Consider the following 6,000-nt stretch of genomic DNA (forward strand, 5'->3'; position numbering starts at 1 on the left):
TTAATTTCATTTTGTAACCATAGGAATTAATTTTGGTGTGCATTAATGTAATCCATAGGCAGCAGATATTCTTACCAGTGTATCTTGTTACCTGTGAAAGGAGAAGATGATACAACAGAAGAACACTTTGCAGTAACCCAACTTGGGTAAAGATCAACTGGAATGAAAGCCAGTGGTGAAGGGAGATGCTAGAATAAAAGCCACATAATTTCTTTGTATGGAATCTAGCTTGACACTGCACCCCAACACCTCACCCCAAGATATGTTTTTAGCCCACTCACATATTGTTTCCATGCAGGATTTGGCAGCTTTGCATACAAATCCTGTAACCAGCAGATTCAATAATGGTAACAAAAGATGGATTAAGAAGAACAAAGTTTGTGTTTTTCTTCTAGAAATGTTATCATAGTTCTAGTTTCTTAAGGATTTTAGTGTTTTCTGGATGCATGAGAATAGTCTGAATTACTTTGTTGTATCTGTGGGATTTCAGTCCTTTTGCTTATTGGCTGCCATCTTGCATTTCAGCCCACTGATTGACAGAGCAATTAGAATATACAAGCAAAAAAACAATTCAGAACCTCCAGACAGACCACTGCTGCTCTTAAAAGTAACTGGTTTACTGGTTGCAGTGCTAGTTGCTGATCAGAAAATAAAATACTAGCCAGCCACAAATAGAAACATGTAAAGACAGATGCACTGTTACTTTGTATGAAAGGGGTTTTATATTAGATCACTGTGTTTAAATTCTTCTATATTTTTCTCTAAAGGCAATCTGGGAAAAGGATGAATGGAAAAAAAGTGGAAGGGGAGGGAAAAGAAAATTATTTTTAAAGCTGTGAAGATTTGTGTGCTCTTGTTTTTCTATCACCATGCTGACCTTCACCCCTCCTTAAGCTTTAGGGATTCTATAAGTAAATTTATTCTTTAACACATCACTATACTTGTTCCTGAATGAGTGACACTCCTGTAGTATCCAGGCTCACTACTTAGACATATGGCATTTTACTGCTAATACTTTCTGTCACACTCTACCTTCCAGTTTTACAGTACTCTAATTGCAGTCTGTGGGCCATCAGTGATGTTCTGCCACTGCAGCTGGAGGTCAGCTGCAAGTGACCTCTACCTACTAAGACCTCCTGCTGAGTTACTGGTTGTTAAAGTAATGGAACTTTAATATAGAAATAACATAGAAGTAACGTAATGAATAGCTTTCATGGAGGGAAGAGTACTTCACTCACTCAAATGTATCTTCCTTTATAATGGTTCTCTAATGCGTGTGTTCCTTATCTCCTCTTAACTAAAAAATTATCTGTAGTGCTTCATTGAGAACAAAAATTCTTTTTATTCTAATGAATATCAAAACAAAATGGTAGATGCAGAAACACCTTTTAATTTTCTGATCTATTCTCTACGAATTGGTATTTAGACAACATCACTGCAAACACCTCTCAACAGCTCTATTTTATCCCTTTATAAGGTAAAATAAGCTGTGACCTTGATATTAATAAAATATTATACTTATGGATATTCAATATGTGTAGTGATGAACAAAAGAGACCAGGAACTAGGGGCACTTTACTGCTTAGATAGAAAAAACAACTCTGCTCAACTAGAGTAGCATTTCTGACTTCACTCTGTTAAAGCCCATGGAAGGTAAACCATCTATGAATAACAAACAGGAAACTGAATTTGGTGAGCAAATAGCTGGCAAATAAGCCTTTCATAGAGACCTGTTATTCAAAGAAATTTACAACTGTGTTGGCTTGGAATTTTCTAATTGAATGTTAGGAGCTTTCCCACCATGAATATTAATTAATTGAACTTGAAAGAATATACAGTAAATAAGAAAAAATATACAGTAAAATAAGAAATAATATACAGTAAATAAGAAAAAATATACAGTAAAATAAGAAATCTACTATTATAAAACAATTTTTGACAAGCTGTCCCATTTCAGCTCTTTCACACTGAAAAGTTGTTGGTGTCTTCATTTGGAAAGAACTTTGTGTTTTTAAATAGATATTTTTAAATTAGAAACGAGTTATGTATAAAATTCTTTATTATTTAAAAAAAAAAAACTACAGGAAAACAAAGTATTCAGGTAGTCCATTAAAATTTACCAACATTTTAAATTTACATGTTGTTTATCAATTCAATGCCTTGACTAAAATATTGTCTCAGAATAAAAACATCTTTCTTTACTTATCTGACTTTTAAAATTCATGCCTAATATCTTTGGGGAAGATAATTTTGGCCCTTCACTGTGCTCCAGTGAGACCTTACCTGATGCAATGCCTTCAGCTCTGGGATCCTCAGCACAGAAAATATGTTGATCGATCGGTGCAAGTCCACAGAAAGGAAGGCCACAAAAATGATCAGAGAGCTGGAGAACCTCTGCTATGAGGAAAGGCTGAAAGGTTTGGGGTTTTCAGCCTGGAGAAGTAGAAGGCTCCTGGTAACTCTGCAGCACTTTCCAGTACCTGAAGGAGGCCCACAAAAGAGAGGGACTATTTATAAGGGTATGGAGTAATAGGACAAGGGGGAATGGCTTTAAACTGAAAGAGAAGAGGTTATGATTAGATATTAGAAAGAAAGTCTTTCCTGTGAAGGTGGTAAGGCACTGGAACAGTTGCCCAGAGAAGCTGAGGATGTCCATCTCTGGAAGTGTTCAAGCTAGGCTGGATGGGGCTTGGAACAACCTGGTCTAGTGGAGGGTGGCCCTGCCCATGGCAGGGTGTTGGAACAAGATGATCTTTCACGTCTCTCTCAACCCAGACAATTCTATGATTCTATCATCTATCCTAATCCTATTAGGTTATTTAAATACTGCAAATTCACTCCTGGAGCCACAGCCATTTTAAGAAACAGCTGAACAGTCTTTATCACTGCCTTTGGCAAACTGACCTGTCCTTACTACAGTAGAGGTTAGTTTTAGCCAACTTCACCTTCAATGAAAGGAATTATTTATATAAATAGACACATCATTTTGTGGCACAATTCTTCATGGCTTTTGATTAAACATTATCTTCTAAATCTGCAAACACCAACTTTTTCTTCTACTTAACAATGTGTTTCCTTTTTGTTTGGTTCAGATGGATACATTTTATTTAGTGTCTTTGACCATGGGAAGGTCACACAGAAGATCAAGACAAACAGGCTGTTTCCACCACAGTCAGCGATTTGAATATGTCAATTCTTATGGCTAAAAGATTAAAATCTTCAGCATATTTGTAGAAATTCATAGTATGTGTTGCCTTTATCATACTCAAGTAAAAATTATTTGTTTTAGTTAGTTACATGCTCATCAAAACCATCAGTTTAGCTGCAGCACCACAGAGCTCAGCTCTAATCCATACATCCCTGACAAAGGCATGGTTATCTCCTCAAACTCCAATAGAGTTATGCTGCTTACAGTGAACAATCATTTTAGCTTATATTACTTTTTATTTTAGTGCCATTTAATGCAGCTGCGTAGCTGTACAGTGTGCTGTCAGTGCTGGATTTAGCCAACAATCCACCACAGTTAAGATCTAGCTCAGAAGTTTCAAGAGTCTGAGGTGTCTTACAAGAAAGTGAGAGCCCAAGTGTCTGTATTTTCATTAAAAAACCAACCAGGCCGTACTTCTTGAAGAGAAGAAGGAGGACCCTTCCAAATTTCTATCTAAATTTCATATTTAAAGAAAGAAAATGTATTTTTTTATAACCTTTACTAAAACACACACTAGTCTTTGTGACAGCCCATCTCTTCAGAGAATGTAAACTTGTCTGCATCAGGAGGGTTTAAATGCATATTTGGTTCAGTGTTTAGACAAAAGAACCATTTACATATTTGAGTATGATAAGCTGAAAGAAGTTCAAACCTCTTGAAATAATAATGGCTTTCTGTAGACTGCTAAATATTTACCTACAGTCATATCAAAATACTGATGATCACATCTGTAGACCTTTAAGAAAATTATATACTGGCTGCTCATTCTAAATTTTTTCCTTATTATTCTACAATACATACCATCACATTGACCACAAGTTGAATACAATAAGTAAAAATTATCTAGAGATTGAAATTCACATGACTGTGGAATATAGTGTGGCTGAAACCATTTTTTAAATATGAAAATCCATTAAATCATGTCTATGATAACTGCTAAGAGTTAAAAATACTGCATTAGATGCCACAAAATCCATAATCAAGGAAAAATTAATCAACATTAGTGGGAAAAGACTTACAGGGAAAGTAAAAGCATGTGTAAAAATAAATAATTAAAGCAAAAAAGGGAACATTGATAGCAATTAATATAAATTAAGAGTCAGGAGATTGCTAGAATGCTTGAGGCTATTGTCAATGAGAAATCAATGGCTGACACAATTAAGGACAATAAGGATTTTTCAAAGTACATTAGCAACAAAATGCATTCTAACAGCAGTATTAGTACAGTAATAGATTAATATAGTAGAAAGGCCATTAAAAACAAACAGCACTGAAAGGCTCACAAACTAGTTTCATTCTAAATTTGGGAGAATTCCAATACGATTCAATACTGTCAAGAAAATATACTACCAACCAGAAGTGATTTAGGGAAGTAATACTGAGAAGCTACCACACTAAGATTTCTTTTCAGATCAGCAAAAATAGAAAACTCTGATCCAAGAGCTGGAGAAAAGCTTATTTTGTTGCTGGGAGCTCATGGAATTCAGGGAACTTCCTAAAGAAAACTATTAAAGATAATGGAGTACTTCTAACTTTAAAAGTTGTGGTATGACCTGATGGAGTGAGTTAATATGAACTTCTGTCACAGGCACAGGTCCTGTTAGAGCTGCTTGTGTGCCATTTTAAATAAAGATTTAGAAAATATCAGTGGAATGTTCAAAATACAACTCAAAATTCAACTGCATTGGATAATCCATTGTAGATGTTCTCTGAACTCCTACAGAAATCAAATTTTCATCATATTAGAATTATTTAGCATTTTTATCAGTCCCCATAGGAAAATATAGACCCTTTACCTATCAAGCTGCCAAACAAAGAGGATTTTGGCACAAGTTGGTAAGGAAGTGAAGAGCTCAGATCACTGCAATGAACAAGGCACAAGTTATATTAATTTCAACATGATCAAACATAGGGTAATAAACCTAGGGACAAATAATTATAGGATATTTCTGCCTACTTCTTTTGAGCAGGCAGAGGTACAACACAATCCCCAGCTGGAAGCTGAGAGGTAAATCCTAATTTAAAATAAATTGCTGATCTCAACTGCCAGGTAAAAGAAAACAGGATAGCAGTCTTCTACCAGTGATGGTGGATTCTCCATTTCTAGAGCTAGTCAAATCACAGCTGGACACTTTAAAGCACAGAGTTTATTCACAATGAAAATTAACTTAGGGAACATTTATGCTGTACTGTCAGTTTATATATAATCCTCTCCCAAAAGCAAGATGCAGCCATGAGCAGGAAGACTCCTTGCTCTTCCTGGGCATACAGCCAATTCAATGGTCCTGATAGGATATAAATGGTCTGCAGCTCATAGCACTGGGCCAGCATTTCCACTGCCAGTTTTACTTATAGCCTTGCCACATTCATTAAACAAAATCACAGAACATCTCCAGCAGAAGGAAAAAGGACAGAACAATTGAATGTTAGCCAATGTCATTTTGAAAGTTTCTTTCCAAACAGTTGTAATGTTGTTACTCTAGGGGAAAATCCTGCCTTCTTCTCTGAAACAGGGGTCCCAGAAAAAATGTCTCTAAAGACAAACAAGAGCCAGTGGTTTATACACACTCACCCAGAACCCGAACACCAGTGTCCTATGAGTGCTGACAGATGTGAATAAGGGTTGCTGCAGATACAATACCTACACATGAAAACCCACTACAGCCTTAAAGGTCACAAGGTTTCTTTGAAGTACATTTGTTATTTGGTAAGATCTCTTGCCTTCTGAAGTCCATATGACTTATAAGCTAGTCAGTAGAAAACACCAAAATATCCAAACATACTAAAATCTG

This window comes from Vidua chalybeata, chromosome 9, assembly GCF_026979565.1.
Source record: "Vidua chalybeata isolate OUT-0048 chromosome 9, bVidCha1 merged haplotype, whole genome shotgun sequence".
Lineage (NCBI taxonomy): Eukaryota > Metazoa > Chordata > Aves > Passeriformes > Viduidae > Vidua > Vidua chalybeata.